Consider the following 25626-nt stretch of genomic DNA (forward strand, 5'->3'; position numbering starts at 1 on the left):
TTGTAAGAGAAATGAAATAATATGTGTAGTAAACTAGATGTTTTAAGGCATGCCAATTGTGTACAGATACACTTTTACTATTCTCTAGTTGGCAAAATTGCTTATTCCTAAAAGCCAAGATCAATTTTACTCCTTCTGTTGAGCATTCCCTGATGCCTTTCTTTGTCTCTCAGCATAGAATTGAAGATTTCTTTCCACATCATCCCGCTGTCCTTGTGTATTCATTTGCTTCTATACTTACTTCATTTTATTGCAGGTATTTGCTTAAACCTCTATGCTCCCCCTCCATAATGGTGAGATCTGAAAGTATAAGCTTTGCACTTTGGCAAACACTGGAAATAGAATTGTAAGAGACAATTTTATCAGACAAGGAGCTTTTATAGAGAGTGTAAGTAACTTTGTTCGCTGAGAATTAGAGAATTCTGAGTAATGTGAGGAAGTTGGCCTTCTAAGCATGATCATAAAGTACAATAAACCAAGGACACTGCTGCAGGCAAGCTGGGTAGGGCAAAAGTCCATATAAGATCAAAAATATATATGCTGTGCCCCTAGTTATCATGGTTATGGATGTTCCAATCATGTTTACTGATATTTAAAGGTAAAACAAATCAAGACATTGGAAAAGATTTAACTATTTGACAAAATAAAATAAAAGATGCACATATAAGCATTTTTATCGTAAGGTTTATAACATCTTAACATTTATACTGAGTATTTTGTGTATTATAAAATATTGCTGTTGTCCCTACAAAGTGGAAAAGAGGAGAGTACTTGCTCTTTTTAAACTAATTTTACTCTACAGGATATTTAGACTTTCTTATTGAGGAGAGAGGCTGGTTTTTTTTTTTTGCTTATTTTTTATTGTTAGTTTTATTTTGTTAGAACTGTCTCTGAGCAATTTGTTACCTTGAAGATAGCCTCAATTATATTCTAGCTTGTATTCCTAGTTCCATCTGTGATGTTATGTTTAATAGGTATTTAATAAATGCCTATGAAAACTATGAATTAATGTATGAAAGAAAGAGGGAAAGAGGAATAGGAGAAGAAGAAATGCTATCAATGATGATGCTATTGATGTTGGTGATAATTAGAAGGAAGATAAGCTATAGAAAAAAGGACATAAAGGCCAAGTTCACCAATATGATAGTTTGGTGGTGAGAATCTAGATCTAGAGTGTTGGCTTTGGAGATTGAGCAAGAGAGGTTACATCAAAAAGTATTTTTAGGGGCACCTGGATGGCTCAGTATTTTTAAAGAAATCTCAACAAGTTATAGATAAATAAATGAAGGGAAAGAAGTTAAATTTCCACCTGACTCCTATGTTTCAAGTGTGGTGGATAGGATTATGTTTGTGCTGCTGATGACAATGGCTAAGATAAAACATGAAGTGAAGCTTGAAAGTGAAATGGTCATTTAATTTTATACTAGTTTCACTCAAAGTTAAAATGATGATAAAAATTTATGAGAAATGGCTTTTGTGTCAGTTATTGCTGTAATAACACTGTATGACAAGCCATTAGGGATATAAATGCTTTAAAATAAAACAGGTTTTCTCATGCTTAATTGTCTGTGGGGTCAGCTGCAACTGAGCTGATGTAGGCTGATCTCACCTGGATTTGGTCCATGCCATGGCAGGCCTGCTTCATATGTCTTTATTCCTCTGGGATCAGCAGGCCACCTGGAACAGATTTTTCTCATGAATATGATACAAATATAAACAGGCACGTGGAGATACACAATGTTTCCCAGTTTCATAACTCATACAGTATCCCTTCCTCCCATTTTCCACTGGCAAAATCAAGTTGCTTAGCCAAACTCAACACAGTGGGTGGGGAAATGCACTCTCATTAGAGGAACTGCAAAGTCATTTCACAAAGGTGAAGAATTCTAATCTGCCATGTTTTAAATACATGACTGGATCTTAAAAAACAACAAAAAAATTAAATAAAAAGTTCCAATGTGTGTATTTGAAATAAATATAAAAGAGGTTAAAAAAGTCAAGCCAAACAAGCAGAGTTATTAATGCAAGTGATAATAAGGAAAGCCATGGTGCCTGGGTGGCTCAATTGGTTGAGCATCTGACTCATGATTTCAGCTCAGGTCATGATCTCATGGGTAGTGAAATTGAGTCCCACTAGGGCTCCATGCTCAGCAGGGAGTCTGCTTGAGATTCTCTCCCTCTGCACCTCCCACCACTTGCTCTCTCTCTCTCTCTCAAATAAATAAATAAATCCTAAAAAAAAAAAAGCCAATATATGACTGTTACCATTTTCACCATGAAAAACAGCATATGATTTCACTCATATGTGAAATTTAAAAAAACAAAACAAATAAGTGAAGGGAAAAAAGAGAGAGACGTAAATCAAGACACAGACTCTAAACTTTAGAGAACAAACTGATGGTTACCAGAGGGAAGGTATATGGGGGGAAGGGTGAAATAGGTGATGGTGATTAAAAAGCACACTTGTAATGAGCACAGAGGGTTGTATGGAAGTGTTGAATCACTGTAATGTACATCTGAAACTAATATTACACCATAGGTTAACTAATTGGAATTTAAATTAAAAAACTTAAAATATGAAAAAAATAATAAAAAGACAACCCAAATTAAAAAAAAAAATGTGGTATGTACACACAGTGGAATATTACTCAGCCTTAAAAAGGAAGTAAATACGGGCGCCTGGGTGGCTCAGTCATTAAGCGTCTGCCTTCGGCTCAGGTCATGATCCCAGTATCCTGGGATCGAGCCCCACATCAGGCTCCCAGCTCTGTGGGAAGCCTGCTTCTACCTCTCCCACTCCCCCTGCTTGTGTTCTCTCTCTCTCGCTATGTCTCTCTCTGTCAAATAAATAAATAAAATCTTAAAAAAAAAAAAAAGGAAGTAAATCCTATCACATGCTACAACTTGTGGACATAATGGTAGATGAAATGAGCCAGTCAAAAAAGACAAATACTGTATGATTCCACTTATAAGAGATCTAAAATAGTCAAATTCATAGAAATGGAAACTAGAACGGTGGTTACTAGAGGCTTCAGGGAGAAGAGAAAGGGGAATTGTTTAATAGAATAGATTTTCCTATTTGCAACATGAAAATGTTCTAAAGATCTGTTTCACAACAGTGTGAATATACTTAACACTACTGAACTATACATTTAAAATGGTTAAGATGGTAAAAACAAAACAAAACAAAAAATACATCAGACAATGTAGGTTTTCTCCATCCCATTTACCATGCATGCTTCAGCATTGCTTCCCCATACCTTACAGGCCTCTGGATTTGTTCAGTCTACTTTGGTTATACTTTCAGACTCTCTTTTAGGGCTGAATACTCTTCCCTATAACTCCAACTAGCCCTGGGTTCTGCCAAGGTTTTGCTCTGAATGAACCCATTGCCAGAACCATGATGGAATAGGGTGTTTGAAGGAAACAGTTTAGCCATTATGATGCAGGTACAAAACTTAAAGGGCAAAATATTTGGCACTCTGGGGAGAAGGAAGGAAGGAAGGAAGGAAGGAAGGAAGGAAGGAAGGAAGGAAGGAAGGAAGGAAGGAAGAAAAAAGATTAATATCTATTTTGTTCCGGGGAAAACTTAAGTGATAGTTTACTTCTTTTCAGTACTCATAATAGGAATAACTCTCACCTTAAATACTATTCTTGTAATTTTACTGGTAAGGACAATGAGGCTTACAGAGACTTATTGGTGAGAACTTGCCTCCCAATGCAATCATCTTAAAACTTCTTTGGGGTCTTTCAATACTGTTTTATAGAACATCCTTTGGGCTTCAAGAAAGTTCAGATTTTTTTTTTTGGTACCATCTAACAGGAAAATATTGACTGGTCTCTGGGGAAAAAATGTAGGTGTAGTTCACTTTAAAAAGGAGATGTATTTCTGGGCGCCTGGGTGGCTCAGATGGTTAAGCGTCTGCCTTCGGCTCAGGTCATGATCCCAGGGTCCTGGGATCGAGTCCCACATCGGGCTCCCTGCTCCTTGGGAGCCTGCTTCTCCCTCTGCCTCTCTCTCTCTCTGTCTCTAATGAATAAATAAATACAATCTTTAAAAAAAAATAAAAATAAAAAGGAGATGTATTTCTGAATATATAAATAATAGATTTTCCTTTGCATTTTAATTTTGTATCATAATAAAGTACAGGGGAGTTTACCATCTGAAAAACACTTATGATAGATATTTTTGTAAACTGAAAGATTTCCTTAAATTCAATATTTACTATAGTTGCTGATTCTCATATAACATTACTTATGTCAAGTGCTATCTCTATTATACCTCTACTCTTCCTTCTACAACCTTAGGATGAAATTTCATATTTAGAAACATGATTTGTAAAAAATAAAAAATAAAATAAATCTTTTCTTAAGTTTTAATTTTAATTCTAGTTAATGTACTACTGCTATATTAGGTTCAGGTTTACAATATAGTAATTCAACAGTGCCATACATTGCCCCATGCTCATCACAACTGTGCTCCTTAATTTCCATCACCTATTTAACCCATCCTCTCCTCTGGTAACCATCAGATTGTTCTCTATAATTCAAAGTCTGTTTCTTGCTTTGACTCTCATTTTTTTCCTTAACTTGTTTGTTTCTTAAAATACACATATGAGTGAAATCATATGGTATTTGTTTTTCTCTGACTTATTTCACCTAACATTATACTCTCTAGCTCCATCCATGTCCTTGCAAATGGAAACATTTCATTTTTTTATGGCTGAGTAATATATATATATATTACATCTTTCCACTCATCAGTTGATGGACATTAAGTTGCTTCCATATCTTGGCTATTAAATAATGCTGTTATAAACAACAGGGTGCATGTATCCCTTTGAATTACTGTTTTTGTATTCTTTGGGTAAATACCCAGTAGTGTGATTGCTGGATCATAAGGCAGTTCTATTTTTAATTTTTTGAGGAACCTCCACAGTTTTTCAGAGTGGCAGCACCAGTTTGCATTCCCATAGACACTGCAAAAGGGTTCCCCTTTCTCTACATTGTCACCAACACCTGTTGTTTCTTGTGTCTCTGATTTTAGCCATTCTGACAGGTGTAAGGTGATATCTCATGGTAATTTTAATTTGCATTTCCCTGATAATAAGTGATGATGAACATCTTTTCATGTGCCTATTGGCCATTTGATGTCTTCGTTGGAGAAGTATCTGTTCATGTTTTCTGTCCATTTTAAATTTGGTTATTTATTTCTTCCTTGTTGAGTTTTGTAAGTTCTTTATATATTTTGGATACTAGCCCTTTATTGGATATGTCACTTACAAATATCTTCACCACTTCCATATATTGCCTTTTACTTTTGATGATTGTTTCCTTTGCTATGCAGAAGCTTTTTATTTTGATGTAGCCCTAAGAGTTTATTCTTCCTATTGTTTCCCTTGCTTCCGGAAACATATCTAGAAAAATTTGCTATAACCAATACCTTAGAAATTACTTCTTGTCTTCTCCTCTAGAATTTTAATGGTTTCCTTTATCACATTTGGGCCTTTAACCTATTTTGAATGTATTTTTGTGTATGGTGTAAGAAAGCGGTCCAGTTTCATTCTTTTGCATGTTGTTCTTCACTTTTCCCAAAACCATTTGTTGAAGACACTCTTTTCCATTAGATATTCTTTCCTGCTTTGTCAAAAATTAATTAACCTTATAGTTATGGATTTATTTCTGGGTTCTCTATCCTGTTACATTGTTCTGTGTGTCTGTTTTTGTGCCAGGACCATACTGTTTTGTTTGCTACAACTTTGTAATATAACTTGAAGACTTCAATTGTGATGCCTCCAGCTTTGCTTTTCTTTTTCAAAATTGCTTTGGCTATTCAGGGTCTTTTGTGGTTCCATACAAATTTTAGAATGGTTTGTTGTAGTTCTGTGAACAGTGCTATTGGCATTTTGAAATGGATTGCATTAAATTTGCAGATTGCTTAGGGAGTATAACTACTTTAATAATATTTCTTCTTCCAATCCATGGGCATGAAATGTCTTTCCGTTCTTTGTGTCATCTTCAATTTCTTGCATCTGTGTTTTATAGTTTTCAGAGTACAGGTCTTTCACCTTTTCGATTGGGTTTATTCCTAGGTATTTTATTGTTTTTGGTTCATTTGTAAATGGAATTATTTTCTTTATTTCTCTTTCTGCTGTTTCACTATTGGTGTATAGAAATGCAACATATTTCTGTACATTGATTTTGCATCCTATGACTCTACTGAATTCATTTATCAGTTCTAGTAGTTTTTTTGGTGAGTTTTCTATATAGAATATCATATCATTTGGAAACAGTGAGAGTTTTACTTCCTGCTTACCAATTTTGGGTATCTTTTGTTTCTTTTTATTATCTGATTGCTGTGGGGAGGACTTCCAGTACTATGTTGAATAAAAGTGAGAGTGGACATCCTTGTCTTATTCCTGACCTTGGGGGAAATCTCAGTTTTTTTCCCCATTAAGGATGATGTTAGCTATGGATTTTTCATAGATGGCCTTTATTATATTGAGGTATGTTCCCTCTAAACCTATTTGTTGAGAGTTTTTATTATAAATTCATCTTGTACTATGTCAAATGTATTTACTGCATCTATTGAAAGGATCACATGGTTTTTATCCTTTCTCTTATTTATGTGACCCATCAGGATGATTGATTTATGAATCTTAAGCCTCCTTGCAGTCCAGGAATAAATCCCATTTGATCATGGTGAATGGTGCTTTTAGTGTACTGTTGGTTTCAGTTTACTATTATTTACTATTATTACTATTATTAACTATTATTGAGAATTTTTTGCACCTGTGTTCATCTTGAGTATTGGCCTGTAGTTCTCTCTCGTGTGTGTGTGTGTGTGTGTGTGGTGTTTTTATCTGGTTTTGGTATCAGGGTAGTGCTGGCCTCCTAGAATAAATTTGGAAATTTTCCTTCCTTTTCTATTTTTTTGGAATAGTTTGAGAAGAATAGGTATTAACTCTTCTGTAAGTGTTTGGCAGAATTCAACTGTAAAGCCATCTGGCCCTGCATTTTTGTTTGTTGGGGGGTGTTTAATTACTGATTCAATGTCTTTGCAGGTTATCCATCTGTTCAAGTTTTCTATTTCTTCCTGTTCCTGTTTTGGTAGTTTATATGTTTCTAAGAAATTATCTATTTCTCCAGGTTGTCCAATTTGTTGACACAGTTTTTCCTAATATTCTCTTATAATTATTTGTGTTTTGTGGTGTTGGTTGTTATTTCTCCTCTCTCATTGATGATTTTATCTACCTTAGACCTTCCTTTTTTTTTTTTTTCTTGATAAGTTTGGCTAGAAGTTTATCATTTTTATTGATGTTTTCAAAGAACCAGCTCCTGGATTCATTGATCTGCTCTATTGTTTTTGTTTGTTTGTTTATTTTGATTTCTATATTATTTATTTCTTTTCTAATTTTTATTATTTATTGTCTTCTTCTGGTTTTAGGTTTTGTTTCTTGTTCTTTTTCTAGATCATTTAGGTGCAACGTTAAGCTGCTTGAGATTTTTCTTGTATCTTGAGGCAGACCTGTATTGCTATAAAATTAGAACCACTTTTGTTGCATCCCAGATGTTTTGGGCATTGTGTTTTCATTTTCATATTTTTCCATGTACTTTTTTAAATTTTATTTTTAGTTTATTGTTTTAATTTAAATTCAATTATTTAACATATAGTATATTATTATTTTCAGAGGTAGAGTTCAGTGATCCATCAGTTGTATATTACACCCAGTGCTCTTTACATCACATGCCTTCCTTAATCCCATCAACCACTTACCAGATCCCCCTCACATCCCTGCCCTCCAGCAACCCTCAGTTTCTTATGATTGAGAGTCTCTTATGGTTTGCCTCCCTCTCTAATTTTGTCTTGTTTTATTTTTCTCTCCCTTCCCCTTGCCCCTCTGTTTTGTTTCTTAAATTCCACATAAGAGTGAAATCATATGATAATTGTCTTTCTCTGATTGACTTATTTTGCTCATCATAATACCTTCCAGTTCCATCCGTGTCAATGTAAATGGTAAGTATTCATCCTTTCTGATGGCTGAGTAATATTCCATTGTATATATATATATACCATGTATTCTTTATCCATTCATCTGTCACTGGACATCTGGGCTCTTTCCATAGTTTAGCTATTGTAGACATTGCTGCTATAAACATTGGGGTGCAAGTCCCCCTTTGGATCATTACATTTGTATCTTTGGGACAAATACCCAGTTGTGCAATTGCTGAGTCATAGAGTAGCTCTATCTTCAACTTTTGGAGGAACCTCCATACTGTTTTCCAGAGTGGCTGTATCAACTTGCATTCCCACCAAGAGTGTAAGAGGGTTCCCTATTCTCTGCATCTTGGCCAACATTTGTTGTTTCCTGATTTGTTAATTTCAGCTATTCTGAAAAGGTGTTATCTCACTGTAGTTTTGATTTGTATTTCTCTGATGCTGAGTGATGTTGAATATTTTTTCATGTGTCTATTGGCCATTTGTATCTCTTCTTTGGAGAAATGTTTGTACATGTCTTCTGCCCATTTCTTGATTAGATTAATTGTTTTTGGGTGTTGAGTTTGAGAAATTCTTTATAAATTTTGGATACTAGTTTTTTATCTGATAAGATATTTGAAAATATCTTCTCCCATTCCATTGGGTGTTTTTTGGTTTTGTTGACTGTTTCCGTTGCTGTGCAAAAATTTTTTATCTTGATGACATTCCAATAGTTCATTTTCGCCTTTGTTCCCCTTGCCTTTGCTAATGTGCGTTTAGCAAGATGTTGCTGTAGCTGAGGTCACAGAGGTTGCTGCCTGTGTTCTCCTCTAGGATTTTGATGGATTCCTATCTCACATTTAGGTCTTTCATCCATTTTGAGTCTACTTTTGTGTATGGTGTAAGAAGATGGTCCACTTTCATTCTTCTGCATGTGGTAGTCCAATTTTCCCAACACCATTTGTTGAAGAAACTGTCTTTTTTTCATTGGGTATTCTTTTCTTCTTTTTTGAAGATTAGTTGAACATAGAGTTGAGGGTCCATTTCTGGGTCCTTTATTCTGTTCCACTGATCTATGTGTCTGTTTTTGTGCCAGTACCATACTGTCCTGAAAAGTACAGCTTTGTAATACAGCTTGAAGTCCAGAATTGTGATGCCTCCAGCTTTGGTTTTCTTTGTCAACATTCCTTTGGCTACTCAGGGTCTTTTCTGGTTCCATACAAATTTTAGGATTATTTGTTCCAGCTTTGAGAAAAAAGTTGATGGTATTTTGATAAGGATTGAATTGAATGTATAGATTGCTATAGGTAGTATAGACATTTTAACAATATTTGTTCTTCTAATCCATGAGCATGGAGCATTTTTCCATTTGTTTGTGTCTTCCTCAATTTCTTTCATGAACATTCTATAGTTTTCAGCATACATATCTTTTACCTCTTTGGCTAGGTTTATTCCTAGGTATCTTATGGCTTTTCGTGCAATTGTGAATGGGATTGATTCCTTAATTTCTCTTTCTTGTGTCTCATTGTTAGTGTATAGAAATGCAACTGATTTCTGTGTATTGATTTTATATACTGCCATGTTGCTGAATTCCTATATGATTTCTAGCAATTTTGGGGTAGAGTATTCTGGGTTTCCCATGTAGAGTATCATGTCATCTATGAAGAGTGAGAGTTTGTCTTCTTTGCCAATTCAGATGCCTTTTATTTCTTTTTCTTGTCTGATTGTTGAAACTAGGACTTTTAGTACTATGTTGAACAACAGTGGTGAGAGTGGCCATCCCTGTCCTGTTCCCGACCTTAGGGGAAAAGCTCTCAGTTTTCCCCCATTGACAATGATATTCACTGTGGGCTTTTTATATATGGCTTTTATGATATTGAGGTATGTTCCCTCTATCCTTACACTGTGAAGAGTTTTAATCAAGAAAGGATGCTGTAGTTTGTCAAATGCTTTTTCAGCATCTATTACGAGGATCATATGGTTCTTGGCTTTTCTTTTATTAATGTAATCTATCACACTGATTGCTTTGCAGATGTTGAACCATCCTTGAAGCCCAGGAACAAATCCCACTTGGCCGTGGTGAATAATCCTTTAATGTACTGTTGGATCCTATTGGTTAGTATCATGGTGAGAATTTCTGCATCCATGTTCATCAGGGATATTGGTTTGTAATTCTCCTTTTTGGTGGGTCTTTCTTTGTTTTAGGGATCAAGGTAATGCTGTCATCATAGGAAGAGTTCAAAAATTTTCCTTCTGATTCTATTTTTGAAATAGTTTCAGAAGAATAGGTATTAACTCTTCTTTAAATGTTTGGTAGAATTCCCCAGGGAAGCCATCTGGCCCTGGGCTTTTGTTTTTTGGGAGATTTTTTATTACTGCTTCAATTTCCTTGTTGGTTATGGGTCTGTTCAGGTTTTGTATTTCTTCTTGTTTCAGTTTTGGTAGTTTATATGTTTCTAGGAATGCATCCATTTCTTTCAGATTGCCTAATTTGTTGGCATATTGTTGCTCATAATATGTTCTTATAATTGTTTGTATAGCTTCGGTGTTGGTTGCAACCTCTCCTCTTTCATTCATGATTTTATATATTTGGGTCTTTTTTATTTTTTATAAATCTGACCAGGGGTTTATTGACCTTATTAATTTTTTTTAAAGATTTTATTTATTTATTTGAGAGAGAGAGAGAATGAGAGATAGAGAGCACATGAGAAGGGGGAGGGTCAGAGGGAGAAGCAGACTCCCTGGGAGTCTGATGCAGGGAACCTGATGCAGGACTTGATCCAGGGACTCCATTTTCATGACCTGAGCCAAAGGCAGTTGCTTAACCAACTGAGCCAACCAGGCACCCAGATCTTATTAATTCTTTCAAAGAATAAGCCCCTAGGTTCGTTGATCTGTTCTACTGTTCTTTTGGTTTCTATTTCATTGATTTATACTCTAATCCTTATTAATTCTCTTTTCCTGATGGGTTTAGGCTTTATTTGTTGTTCTGTCTCCAACTCCTTGAAGTATAATGTCAGGTTGTGTATTTGAGACCTTTTTTTTTTTTTTTCCTTAAGAAAGGCTTGTATTGCCTTATACTTCCCTCTTAAGACTGCCTTTGCTGCACCCCAATGGTTTTGAATAGTTCTGTTTTCATTTTCATTTGTTTCCATTATTTTTTAAAAATTCTTCTTTAATTTCCTGGTTGACCCATTCATTCTTTAGTAGGATGCTCTTTAGCCTCTTAGCCTCTTTATCTTTGAGTTCTTTCCAAATTTTCTCTAGTGATTGAGTTCTAGTTTCAAAGCATTGTTGTTTGAAAACATGCAGGGAATGATCCCAATCTTTTGGTACTGGATGAGACCTGATTTGTGACCCAGTATGTGATCTATTCTGAAGAATGTTCCATGTGCACTCTGGAAGAATGTGTACACTGTTGCCTTAGGATGGAATGCTCTGAATATATCTGTGAAGGCCATCTGGTTCTGTATGTCATTCAAAGCCCTTGTTTCCTTGTTGATCTTCTGCTTAGATGATCTGTCCATTACTGTGATTGGGGTGTTAAAGTCCCCTACTATTTTCATATTATTATCAATGTGTTTCTTTAATTTTGTTATTAATTGGTTCATATAATTGGCTGCTCCCATGTTAGGGCATAAATATTTACAGTTGTTAGATCTTCTTGTTGGATAGGCCCTTTAATTATTATATAGTGTCCTCCCCATCTCTTATTGTAGTCTTTGATTTAAAATCTAATTTGTCTGATATTAGAATTGCTAGCCCAGCTCTCTTTTGATGTCCATCAGCATGATAAATGGTTCTCTACTCCTTCACTTTCAATCTGGAGGTGCCTTTGAGTCTAAAAATGGGTCTCTTGTAGATAGCATATCAATGGATCTTGCTTTTTTATCCAGTCTGATACCCTGTGCCTTCTGATTGGGGGCATTTAGCCCATTTACATTCAAAGTAACTATTGACAGATATGCATTTATTGCCATTGTATTACTTATAAAGTCACTGCTTCTGTATATTGTCTCTGTTCCTTTCTGGTCCATGTTGCTTTTGGGCTCTCTCTTTGCTTAAAGGATCCCCTTTAATATTTCTGGCATGCTAGTTTATTGATCACAAATTCTTTTAGTTTCTGTTTGTTCTGGAACTCTTTATCTCTTCTATTCTGAATGACAGCCTTGCTAGATAAAATATTCTTGGCTGCATATTTTTCTCATTTAGCACCCTGAATATATCATACCAGTCCTTTCTGGCCTGCCAGGTCTCTGTGGATAGTTCTGCTGCCAGTCTTATGTTTCTACCCTTTTAGATTAAGGAACTCTTTTCCTGAGCCACTTTAAGGATTTTCTCTTTGTCTCTGAAATTTGCAAGTTTCATATTATATGTCAAGGTGTTGACCTATTTTTATTGGTTTTGAGGGAGGTTCTCTGCTCCTGCACTTGAATGCCTGATTCCTTTCCCAGATTAGGGAAGTTCTCAGCTATAATTTGCCCCAATATACCTTCTGCGCCCCCTCTTTCCTCTTCTTCTGGACCCCAAATATTCTAATATTGTTTTGCTTTATGGTATCACTTGTCTCTTGAATCCGCCACCCCCCCCCCCCCCGTGATCCAGTGGTTGTTTATCTCTCTTTTTCTCAGTTTCTTTATTCTCCATCCTTTTGTCTTCTATATCACTAATTCTCTCTTCTGCCTCATTTATCCTAGCAGTTAGAACTGCCATTTTTGATTGCATCTCATTAAATGCCTTTTTGATTTTGACCTGCTTAGATTTTAATTCTTTTATTTCTCCAGGATTCTCTAGTGTCTTCTATGCTTTTCTCAAGTCCAGCTAGTATCTTTATAATCATTATTCTGAACTCTAGTTCTGACATCTTACTCATATCCATACTGATTAGGTCCCTGGTAGTCAGTACTGCCTCTTGTTCTCTTTTTTGGGGTGAGTTTTTCTGTCTTGCTGTCCAGAGAAGACTAGATGAATGAGAGAACAAAATGCTAAAATAGCAACAACCACCCAGAGAAATTTACACTAAATAGATCAGAAGAGACCAGAAACTGAAAAAAAAAAAAAAAAAGAGAGAGAGAGAGAGAATATAATCAGACAGGTGAACAAAACAGAGCAATACACTAGATCCTGGGTGTATTTTTGTCTGTTTTTTAGAAGAAACCAAATCCCAAAATTGTAAATAAAGGAAAAAATATATTTATATATTTTTGTATATATATATATATATATATATATATATATATATATACACAAAAGTAAAATCACCTACAATGAAAGGATACAATGTAACTGTAAAATGAAAATTAAAGAAAAGACTTCAAAAAAGAGCTGATAAAATAAATTATTTAAGATGAAAAATAATTAAAATTGAAAGACTAAAGAATCATGAGAAAAACCATGAATTCTTTATACTATTTTCCTCTAGCGCTGGAGTTTTGTAGTTCTGTGTGATTGATAAACTTGGTATTAGCTGGATGTTCTTGCTGATGTTCTGGCAGGAGGGCCTGTTGCATTGATTCTCAGGTGTCTTTCCCTGGGTGGAATTGCACCCCCCTTGCTAGGAGCCCAGGTTCAATGTAAGCAGTTCAGTATTGCTTTACGTGGCTTTTATTCCCTGAAGGCTTTCTGCATCACTTTAGAGGATGAAAATGAAAACGGTGGCCTCACAATCTCCAGCCATGGAGCTGAAAAATTGCACCCCCCACACTTCAGTGTGTTCTCACAGAACATCAGTCAGTCACTTTTGTCTCCCTGGTTTCCTTCCATACTCTGTGTTTACCCAGCTTGCAACTGAGCTTTTTTATCTCAGGCACAGGACTCCATTTCAAGTCCAAGCCTTGCAGACTCCTACAGTGTGCACCCTCACCACTCCTCCCAGGGGTCTCACTGGGGTTCTGCCTTTTGCTGGGCCCCTGCTCAGATAGCAGTAGCCCATTCCAGCCACAGTTCATGATTTATGGCAACACTGAGCAGAAAGACCACTCCTGAGCTCACTGATTGCAGCCAGCTTCCCTGCTCCATTGCTTGGGAATTCTGCTGTACGCAGGCACCCCCATTCTTTCTGAGACCCAGGGGATCCTGAGAGCACACTGTGCCACCCAGGATTCCACACCACTTTGCCACCTGAGCACCTTTCAGGCAGGGACTTCCCTCAAAGAAGCCAACTTCTAAAAATTCTGATTTTGCACTCCATTGCTATATCATTTTCCAGTAGCTGACTTATGGAGTCTCCCTCCCTCTGCAGTTTATTTTGCAATATATGGCCTCAGATTCACTTCTCTGTACTTCCTACCTTGCAAAAAGTGGTCTCTTTTCTATTTGTAGAATTGTAGCAATTCTTTTCTTAGATCTCCATTTGAGTTCACAGGTGTTCAGAATGATTTGGTAGCTATCTATATGAATTCCATGGGTGAGATGAAACTAGTGTCCCCTACTCCTCTACCATCTTCCTCCCTCCTCTCCCTATGTACTTTTTTTAATTTTTTCTTTGATTTATTGGTTGATCCATTCATTGTTTAGTACCATGTTATTTAACTTCCATGTATTTGTGCTCTTTCCAGATTTTTTTTTCTTTTTGTTGACTTCTATTTTCATAGAGTGGTGGTCAGAAAATATGCATGGATGAGTTCAATCTTCTTGAATTTGTTAAGGTTTGTTTTGTGGGCAAATACGTGATCTATTATGGAGAATGTTCTCTGTGCACTTGAAAAGAATGTGTATTCTGCAGGTTTAGGATGGAATGTTCTGAATATATCTGTTAAATCCCTTTGGTCCATTGTGTCACTCAAAGCCATTGTGTCCTTGTTGATTTTCTGTTTGGATGATCTGTGCTTTGATGTAAGTGGGGTGTTAAAGTACCCTACTATTATTGTATTGTTATTAATTAGTCCCTTTATGTTTGTTACTGACTTTTATGTATTTAGGTGCCCCTATATTTGGTGCATACGTATTTGCAATTATTGTATCTTCTTGTTCAATTGTCCCCTTTATGATTATATACTACCTTTCTTTGTATATTGTTATATTCTTTGTTTAAAAGTCTATTTTGTCTGACATAAGTATTGCTACTCCAGCCTTGTTTTGACATCCATTTATGGGACAGATGTTACTCCAGCCTCTAACTTTCATTTGTAGGTGTCTTTAGTTCTAAAATGGGTCTCTTGTAGGCAGCATATAGATAGGTCTTATTTTTTATCCATTCTGCCACCTATATCTTTTTATTAGAGACTTAGTCCATTTACATTCAAAGTAACTATTGATAGATATGTATTTATTGCCATTTCATTACTTGTTTTGTGTTTGTTTCTGAAGATTTTCTCTGATCCTGTATTTCTCTCTCATTTTTACTGTTTTTTGTTGTTGTTGTTGTTGTTGTTGTTTGTTTGTTTTCTACCTCTCTACTCTCACTTTGCACTCAAAGTACAAGGTCTCTCCCTTGCACTCAAAGAGTGCCCTTTAATATTTCTTGCAGGGCTGGTTTAGTTGCCACAAACTCCTTTAGTTTTTGTTTTGTTTTCTGGGAAACTATCTCTCCTTCTATTCTGAATGATAGCCTTGCTCAATAGTATATTCTTGGTTGTAGATTTTTCCCTTTCAGCACATTGAATATATCATGACACTCCCTTCTCCTGTTAGCTTTATGGGTTTTCCCTTGTAAGTTAAAGACTTCTTTTGTCTTGCTGCTTTTAAGATATTTTTCTTTATCACTATATTTTTCAAATTTAATTGCAATATATCTTGTTGTCAGTTTGCTTTTCTTGATTCTATTGGGGCTTCTCTGTGCCTTCTGCATCTGGATATCTGTTTCCTTCCCCAGATTAGGAAAGTTTTCAGCTATTATTACCTATTATTTCTTCAAATACATTTCTTACACCCCCCCTTCCCTCTCTTCTTCCAGGACTCCTATCATACAAATGTTATTACTTTTGATGAAGTTCCTGAATTCCCTTTCTATTCTCATTTTGCACAATTCTTTATTCTTTCTCATTTTCAGCTTGATTACCTTCCATTTCTCTATCCTCCTGATCACTAATTCTTTTCTCTGCTTCTTCCATCCTAGTATCCATTGCATCACGTGTGTTTCTTGTTTCACTTATTTTATCCTTTTTCTCTACTATGTTATTCCTTATCTCTGTGATAAGGGCCTCACTCCTGTCTTCCACTCTTTTCTCAAGGGTGGCTACAGCTGTGGACCTGACAGCTGGGTGTGGCATGTGACTGTGGCCAGGGTGCACAACTTGGCATGATGTGTGATGGTACCTGTGGGCACCTGGCTGGGTGTGGCATGCATTGGAACCTGAGGGCATATGGCTTGGCAGTTTGCATTGGCAGCTGGGGGCATGCAGCTGGCCAAGATGCAAGGGTGGCTGGGGATGCACAGCTAAGTGGGTATAACAGATGTGCCTGGTGTTTGGTGGCATCTGTACACCCAGGAACTGGATGACATGGTCCCTGGGCTTTAAGAAAATTTGCTCTGAATCCAGGGCCAAGGGCAGCGGGCTTGGAGTTGGTGAGTCCTCACAAGAACCCATGGGCATGGTACACTGCTGAGGGATTAGTTAAAAGTGTCTGTGCAGCTCCATCTCCTGCAGGTGTCTCTGTGCTCATGCTGGTAGGTGGGAGAGGAAAATGGCACCTTCCAGCTACCTTGTTTTTGGAGAAGTCTCCCAACATGCTTAGAAATCAGTATGAAGAACAGCAGTCTCCTGTTTGTCACCAACACTGTATAAACTGCTATTTTTATGTTACCTCTCCATGCAGGCTGCTGTCTCTTTAAGGGTGGAAACTTAGCTATCACTGGCCCTCCCAGCTCACCCAATGCTGAATCACCTACCTCTAAAGCTCCAGGTTCCAGGCCCCCCTGGTTTTACAAACTCACAGAATTCAGCCCCTCTGGTTTTTGAAGCCAAATAGTATGGGGATTAGTCTTCTCCATGTGAATTCCCTAGTGTGAGGGCCCATTTTTCTGTTCTCTCTGTGCACAGCTCCCTCCTTCCTGTGGGCAGTCTCCCTCTGCCTTTCTGACCTTCCTAACCTTTCAGATGCAGCTTCTTCTCTATATTTAGTTGTGGAGTTTGTTCTAACAGTCTTTAGATCCCTCTCTTGTTTATTGGCTTCAGTGGGATAATATCTAGTTGTAAATATGGGAAAGGTGAGCTCAGCATCCTCCTATTCTGTCATCTTTCCAAATTCCTCCCAAATTAAATCTATGTCTTCTAAGTGGTATGTTTAGAGTATTGTTATAATGCTTTCTTAATATAAATATACTTTATAAGAGTTTATTAAGTCAGTAATAAATATTAGTAGTAATAAACTTTTATATACTTTGGAGAAAAATGCTCATGAAATTGCTCATGCAAAGGTAATAGTTAATTCTCAGTTTCGTGAAATATAGAATATCAAACTCAAATATCTCATAAAATAATATTTATATGTAATTTCTAAAGCAATATTTAAATTTCTGGTAGTATGGAGAGAGAAAAATCATGTCTAGATCAGAGAAATACTCCAAATTGATATAGCATATCATTCTCTGCCCGAAACTTTTTGCATGGATGTGATAAAGAAAATGTTAAACTTTGAGATCACTTATTCCTCTTTTACCTGTAATAGTTAAGAGATATTGAACCTAATATTTACATACCTCCTCTCTATAGCAGAACAATTAAACTAAATCTCAAAGGAAATTTAATGTTGTAAGGAAGATAATAATTTTCCTTTTCTTTTGTTATTTTGTCAGAAAATCATGACTAGCTTCTGGGCATGACAAAAGTTATTTGAGCATCATTATGTAACACCTGTGATCGGTGCAGAATGGAAAAGGTTCAAGAGCCATAACTGAGTATATAACTGAAAAGTTTCTCTACAAAGTTAAATGCACTGCTCAATCCCCTAAAGTAAAGTAAATGGCCTGCAGTGAGGTCTGAAGAAAGCTCTGAAAAATAACTGCATGAAAGCTGGCACAAAGGTATTCAGTTCTGAACCTGCTTTGCTTCAAAATATTAAGCCTATAGTTGCTTGCAGCTTTTACTTCTGAGGTATTTTTTAGCTTATTGTGCTGAACAGTTGTACTTTCTCAGCTTGATTGACATTCTGGAAAATATTGATCCGACAGTTCAATGAACTTACATTCTATTAAATAAGTGTTCATCACATAACATTAGGCTCACTTAGTCCAAATTTTAAAGACCTGCACTTTTTTTTTAAAGCCTTATATTTATCTTAAAATGAAACTCCTCTCATAATTCAAATTCAGAATTCCAAATGTAGTCTGATTATTTTTGCTTCTTTATAATTAACTTGGAATAAATATCTAATGAACTCAAACAAATAAGTAAACAAAGGAACAAAATCCACAAAGAAAAGTCTCTGGGAAACATGATTTTGTAATTACTGAGCAGTACCAAAATTCCCTGAAAAATAACTTCTTCCAATGGGTATTTTCTTCCATGGGAGAGAGATATTACATAAGGCAGTATTCCCCATGTCCCTCCCTCCTAGATCCAACTCTCCTGCTCCAGAAGAATCTATTTGCTATCAAGGCCCAGAACTTTACTGCTTCCTACCTTGAACTTTCCTTAATTCCCCAGAATGGGATCTGTTATTCCAGGAATCCATATCTTACATCTTTGTTTTCTGTTCTCCTGCATTCTCAAATAATTTCCAATGAAAAGGTTTACTGGAGATTTAAAGGGTTTCTGAATCATTGCCTTTCTAAAAATATCTTTATTCTACCATTTTATTGATTGATTATCTGGTTATAGGATTATGGCTTAAAATCATCTTTGAGTTTTAGTTCTGAGTTACTTAGTGCTTCAGGAGGACAAAGTGGCTTCTTTCTTGTCTATGTCTCCCTCCATGAGTTCTTAAAACTACCATATCCTTCATGTACCAATTAGGATATTTCAAAGCCACTTTTGGCTTTCTAGAGCTTCTCTAGAAATGTCTATGCCTCTCTCCATTGTGGGTTTCGCATCATTTTTCCCCCTTCTTTTCATTTTATGGAGTCTTTTTATAGAGAAAAAGGATATTGTTACATGTTTTCAATTTGTCATCTTTAGTCTGAGTTATATAGTGTGACTTTCTATAAACTCTGGAATAGAATAGTATCATGTGATGGACTCTCTCACCAGCAAATGCCACAGCCCATACATACATATTGCTTTGTGGAAGATGATGCTTCCTTTGTCAGATTCATGGTGCTGTGTTCCTTTATACACCATCAGCCCAGTACAGACCCAGGAACTTTGTGTTTGTTAACCAGATATATGATTCACATACAGGAACTTTAAGAATGAAGCTGAGAGGGCGCCTGGGTGGCTCAGTTGGTTAAGCAACTGCCTTCGGTTCAGGTCATGATCCTGGAGTCCTGGGATTGAGTCCCGCATTGGGCTCCCTGCTCAGCGGGGAGTCTGCTTCTCCCTCTGATCCTCCCCCTCTCATGCTCTCTGTCTCCCATTCTCTCTCTCAGATAAAAAAAATAAATAAATAAAGCTGAGAGCTCAGCTATCTTAAGAACTGACTGATGCCTGAGGATATGCCATACTCATGAAAATCCAAGCATTTATAAAGAGTAGTTGCCTACATCTTATTAATATATAATTCTGTTATAATAAGTGAACTTTAAAGAAAGAATAGCATATTGGAGGGAAAAGATTTGGTGACAGATACACCAAGATTCAAATGCTAAGTCTCCCCCATACAGTGTTTCTGTTATTTATTCCTATAAAACAAATTAACTTAAAACTTTGTTACTCAAAATAAAACTATATTATTATTTGTTATGTTTCCATGGGTTGATTGAGCTTAGTCAGGCAGATCTCACTTGGGGTCTCATGCAGGTATAGTGAGATAGCAGCTGAGGCATCTGAGCTGGACACCAAGATGGCTTATTCACATGGTGAGCATTTGATACTGGCTATTTAGTCAGAGTGCAGCTAAGGCAGTTGACCAGAACACCTATACATGACCTATCCATGTGGCTTCCTGCAGCATGGTAACTAGGTTCCAAAGGGCAACATCTAAATAGTGAGCAATTCAGGAAACCCAAGAAATGCAAAGCTTCTTATGACCTAGCCTCAGAAATCGCTCAGTATGGTCTCTTCTATATCCTATCAGGAATATTCCCAATAATGATATTCAAAATTCAGATGCCATATTCAAAAAGGAGTCACAGGACAATCCCATATTCAAAGGAAGGGGACTACACTGAGAAAAGAGGGAGATTTGGGGGATTGGCTCTTAAACAGTTATGGACTGTTGAAGGACTATGGACTGAAAGTTTGTGTGGCAGTTCCAGCTTGCATTTTCACCAGCAGTGTAAGAGGGTTCCTCTTTCTCTGCATCTTGGACAATATTTTGATTCCTGACTTGTTAATTTTAGCCATTTTGACTGGTGTGAGGTGGTATCTCATTGTGGGTTTGATTTGTATTTCCCTGAAGCTGAGTGATGTGGAACATTTTTTCATGTGTTTGTTGGCCATTTGGATGTCTTCTTTGGAGAAATGTCTGTTCATGTCTTCTGCCCATTTCTTCACTGGATTATTTGGGTTTTTTGGGGTGTTGAGTTTGATAAATTTTTTATAGATCTTGGATACTAGCCCTTTATCTGATATATCATTTGCAAATATCTTCTCCCATTCTGTGGATTGCCTCTTTGTTTTGTTGACTGTTTCCTTTGCTGTGCAGAAGCTTTTTATCTTGATGAAGTCCCAATAGTTCATTTTTGCTTTTTTGTTTCCCTTGCCTTTGGAGACATGTATAGCAAGAAGTTGCTGTGGCTGAAGTCAAACAACCCTTTTGAAATATCTTTCAGTAAGTGCTGGAAAGTGTCTACTTGATTTATTTTAAACCTTTAAAATTACTTAGGCAAATCCATATGTACAAATAGTCACAATTTAAATATTACAGAATAGCAGTAGTTACCCATAAATGCCCTGTCCAATTTCAGTCCCACTATTCAGAGACAGCATTGTTGGGTTATTTCTGTTTTTAGCCTAAATTTCTTTAAATTTTGGGACACCTGAGTGGCTCAGTTGGTTGAGAATCTGGCTCTTGATTTTGGGTCAGTTCATGATCTCAGGATTGTGAGATCAAGATCTGCCCTGGGCTCCATGCTCAGCTAGGAGTCTACTGGAGATTCTCTCTCTCCTTCTCCCTCCATCCAACCCTGCTCACACTCTTTCCCACTCTAAATAAATAAATAAAATCTTTAAAAAATTAATTATTATATTAATTTCTGCATTGATGACATGAAAATCTTTAAAATTAAATATCTTTTCCATTTTTTTTTGTCTATGATAAGAAAGCAATTGATTTTTTTTGTCTTATTTCTTACCAGAAGCTTTTAGTATTTATCCTTTTCTAACAAATTTTAGAATGATAAAATTCCATGGGGATAAGCCTAATGTTTTATTGCTGTTATTTTTATTAATTTTACTTGCCATTAAAAAAATTATTTATTTACCAGTAAAGTTCTGGTAAAATTCTTTCTACTTCTCTTCTAATTATTTACCTGATCATTTCTTCCTCTTTTCTTAATTGGATTGATCCCTCATGAAATATATATATATATATATTTCATTTCTTTTTCTCCATGATATGTTCTATATTTTATTATCTCATGATAATCTATCAAATTAATGTGTTCATATTATAGGAATGATTTTTATAATTTCTAAAAGTTCTTTTTCTATTGCAGCTTTATTAATTTTTTCACCTTTTTTAAAAGGCTGCAATACCTTTTTGAATATCCATACAAAATTTTGGAATGATTTTTATTTTTAGTTTCCTTTTGTTCCCTAAATTATTTGTTTCCTCTAGTGTCAGTTCATCTGCAAAATTATCTTATTATTTCACTTTAATGTTTTTGGTTTTCTCATGTCTGCTGACCTTTCATTATCTGTTTTTTAACACTAATATATGTAGTATGAGTTTCCTCTGTATCATGTAGGTAGATCTGTTTCCCAAACATCTCTAAGTGGAAAGTCTTCATAGATAGGAATTTTATATAATTAGGTGGGGTATGTCTGGCTTCACTCTATGATGTGTAATAATGGGCCCTAAAGGAGACAAGTTGTGAGGCTTTCCCCAACTTCCGAATTAAAACAATTCTTCCTATAAAGAACTTTTTACTTTCCCCAAATATTTTTGTTTTGTTTTCCTTTATTCTGTTTTGATAAAAGCCACTTGCTTTGATTTGTGTTTTTGATTTGTTTTTCAGTCTGGGGTTAAGTACTGGGCAACATGAGCTCTCTAAGCCAGGGTGAAGGATTTAATTCATCAATAAATTTCCCTTATTTCTGCCCTGGTTTTCTCCTACTCCCAGGTGTGTGTGTGTGTGTGTGTGTGTGTACTTTTTAAAGGGCTTTGAAAGAATTTGTACCTCCTGGGGCTCCTGGGTGGCTCAGTCGGTTAAGCGTCTGCCTTCGGCTCAGGTCAGGATCTCAGAGTCCTGGGATCGAGCCCCGCATCAGGCTCCCTGCTCTGCAGGAAGCCTGCTTCTCCCTCTCCCACTCCCCCTGCTTGTGTTCCCTCTCTAGCTGTGTCTCTCTCTGTCAAATAAATAAATAAAATCTTTAAAAAAAAAATTAAAAAAAAAAAAGAATTTTTACCTCCTTATTACCTTAGCTTGTACAGTTTCAACCAATAGTGTACTGCAACTCTCAGAGTTTTGGCCTTGCATTCTATCTGGTTTGCGTGTTTTTCATAATTTATTAAATCTCTTTCAGTAAAATCTCTTTAACAAAGTCAAGCACAAACTTTGGATAACAATTTAAAGTACAAAAAAAACTTTTTTTGCTGAAAATGTCTTGCATATATGATAAATAAAGTATCAAAAAAAGAAACAAATAAGCAAACCCTAACAAACTTCTAGCCTGGTTTATTATTTCCTAGATGATATGAAGTTATTATAGTCCATAAAAGAGGACATATTATAATTCTCAATATGTAAGAAACACATTATACAAATTGATAAAATTATTTTTATTGCTGTTAGTCTTATTTGGAAGCAGTATTATATGAGACCTTACTATAATATAAAATAATAATAATAATTATTATTATTTTTGCTCTCTCTCTAAAAATTTATAGTGTTGAAACATTATGACTCATCAAAATCTGAAATGGGGATAAATGAAATCTTCTTGATTAGTAAAATTGTTATGTATTGATTAAATTTGGCACAAATAAAACTGCAATATTGTACAGGAAGAATGTGCAGGATGTACTATGTGCACTAATTATGGTAGCATATCTCAAAGGATGGAAGCAATACAAATTGTATGTACCAATCTGCAATCAGGTAAATTAATCCTCAGAGGAGTCATGTACCACAGTTTCAAGTAATCAGTAATAATTGTATCATATTGCTGAAGCACATTCAATGATGTATATTTTTTACCTACTTGCTGAATTGGCCTAAAATAACTGAAATTTATTAAACTGTGACGGAAGTTCAGGCCTATGATCAATGGAAATCCAAGAGATCCAAGTACATAGGTAACATTACTTTTACGAACTTCCCATTTTTTCTTATTGTTTTAGCTTTATTTATTTTTATTAAGTTAATTTTGCTAGTAATGCATTTTTATTTACCTTGATACAAAGTATTTTTAAGTGTTCAAAGAATTAAAAGCATAGAAAATATTCTTTATAACAAAATATAAACATTTTTTTTAAGATTTTATTTATTTATTTGACAGAGAGAGATAGCGAGAGAAGGAACACAAGCAGGGGGAGTGGGAGAGGGAGAAGCAGGCTTCCCGCTGAGCAGGGAGCCCGATGCGGGGCTCGATCCCAGAACCCTGGGATCACGACCTGAGACGAAGGCAGACGCTTAACGACTGAGTCACCCAGGTGCCCCACAAAATATAAACATTTTGATAAAGGGATTTACTTACCATGTTTACACTATTCTTCTAACTATTAAAAGCATCTACATTTTTAAGCAGTCTAGCACATGGCTGTGTAACTCCTAGCATTTTGCAGAAAGCATATATAAACTACATATAAAAATAAAAATCGTACTGTTGTAAGTAGTACTAAAAACATGGATTAATGATTAAATAACTCTGGTTTGAGTTATTTAAAATATGTCTTTGTTAATAATAATGTCCTTTCCAAAGCCATTGAACATTATTTAAATCTATATTTGGTTTCACAGTTGTGTTTAATTAGCTCAATCGCTTTTTGAAATGTAACAAGCTATAAAAAGAATGATCTATTGACAGAATGTTGAATGGCAAATTGTTAGCTGCCAGATTTGATCCCCAAATGATCACTGGATGTGTGGAAAAGTGAAATGTATCAAAATCATAACATTTATAAACAGACTTTATAGCTTAGGAGGTTGGTGCATGCATTTCAAATAGTTTCCTTTTTGTTTTGGAAGGGTTTATAATACCAGATGAGTTTAATAGCATATGTATTATGTACTAAAGCGTTTCAGGAAAGACAGAAATTACATTTACAATACTCTTACTATGGATATTTGAAATATGCTTTTGCCTAGACAGATCTTAATCTTTGGCAATATAAAAAGTGCATAAAGTGAATACGGACTTTAATCCTGCTTATGGGAAAGTTAAATTAATAACCTATGGACATATCTTCTGTAGAGTTATAATTATTACTAAGTTATAATAATAATATGCACTTTCTTAAATAAACCTACAATAGTTTTACAAACAAGATTTCAGTTAAAGTTCACTTCCTAGAATATTAATAAGCTAGTTTTATCGAACCTTTTTATAAGAACACAATTGATTTTAAATTTATCTTTTTTAATGGATGGAGTGTAGTGTGCCAACATTATTTTGTTTAATTTAAGAAACCCTCAGTTATCACAGTATCTGTTAGGAGGTGGCAGGGAGAAAAGAGATTCAAACATAAAAACATTATAATTATATCAGTAAAAATAATTTGAGTATCTACATAGTTGACTTTTTAGATTTCTTGACTTTTAAAATTATGAGAAAAGTGCAGTATCTTGAAATCAAAGAAGTGATTTAAAAGAAATATAAGATAAAATGTTTTATTTATCATGGAATAGGGGAACAACTAAGTTTATATTACATAATTCAAATGATTACCATTAAGCACTTCATATTTGCATCTCAATTTGCAAGTCACAGTGTAGAATAGAAGCCAATGATTTATTTAATAATATTGAAAGTATTATTATAATATCCCACTAAGACCCAGAGTTTAAACATAACATGTAGAAAGATAGATTTCTTATATCTTAAAATGATTATAAATAAAAAACTAAATATACATACTGCTCCATTAATGTAAAGTCTATCACACTGGGATATAGCTCAATAGTCTGAACTCCAAAGATGACTGGGAATATCTTTAAGGCATGAGGAAAAAAAAAAAAAAAAAAACACATCCTTTTGAAAGATTTTAAATTTGCTCTCTGCAACTATCTGGATTATTGACCTGAGAAAACTTATTTTAATGGTTACAAACAAGTAAATATTGTTAAAATAATTTGTTTAAAAATAAAAAATTCATATCAAATTATAGCATAAGGATATTTATTTCCATTCCTCTCTTTCGTTATTCTCATTAGCATCACCCTGACTCTCCTTCTCAATTTTTGTAATATATTCTCCCCCCCAGGATATTCTAATATGTAAAACATT

General features: G+C 35.3%; 1 protein-coding gene across 12 annotated transcripts in view; it reads left to right on the forward strand.

Annotated features, from left to right (window-relative positions):
• CNTN5 (contactin 5) overlaps positions 1-25626 on the forward strand; it is a 1392146-nt gene that overhangs the window by 174513 nt on the left and 1192007 nt on the right. For 5 of the 12 annotated variants that reach the window (XM_064577192.1, XM_064577190.1, XM_064577185.1 and 2 more), the window contains one exon: positions 10011-10093. The exons of the other annotated variants lie outside the window; for them this stretch is intronic. The gene's annotated coding sequence lies outside the window, so the exon portion shown is untranslated. The remainder of the gene's footprint in view (positions 1-10010; positions 10094-25626) is intronic. 12 annotated transcript variants of the gene reach the window in all.

This window comes from Mirounga angustirostris, unplaced genomic scaffold (assembly GCF_029215605.1).
Source record: "Mirounga angustirostris isolate CCGP_5_RB_7025 unplaced genomic scaffold, mMirAng1.0.hap1 SCAF_13, whole genome shotgun sequence".
In the NCBI taxonomy this organism is placed as follows: domain Eukaryota; kingdom Metazoa; phylum Chordata; class Mammalia; order Carnivora; family Phocidae; genus Mirounga; species Mirounga angustirostris.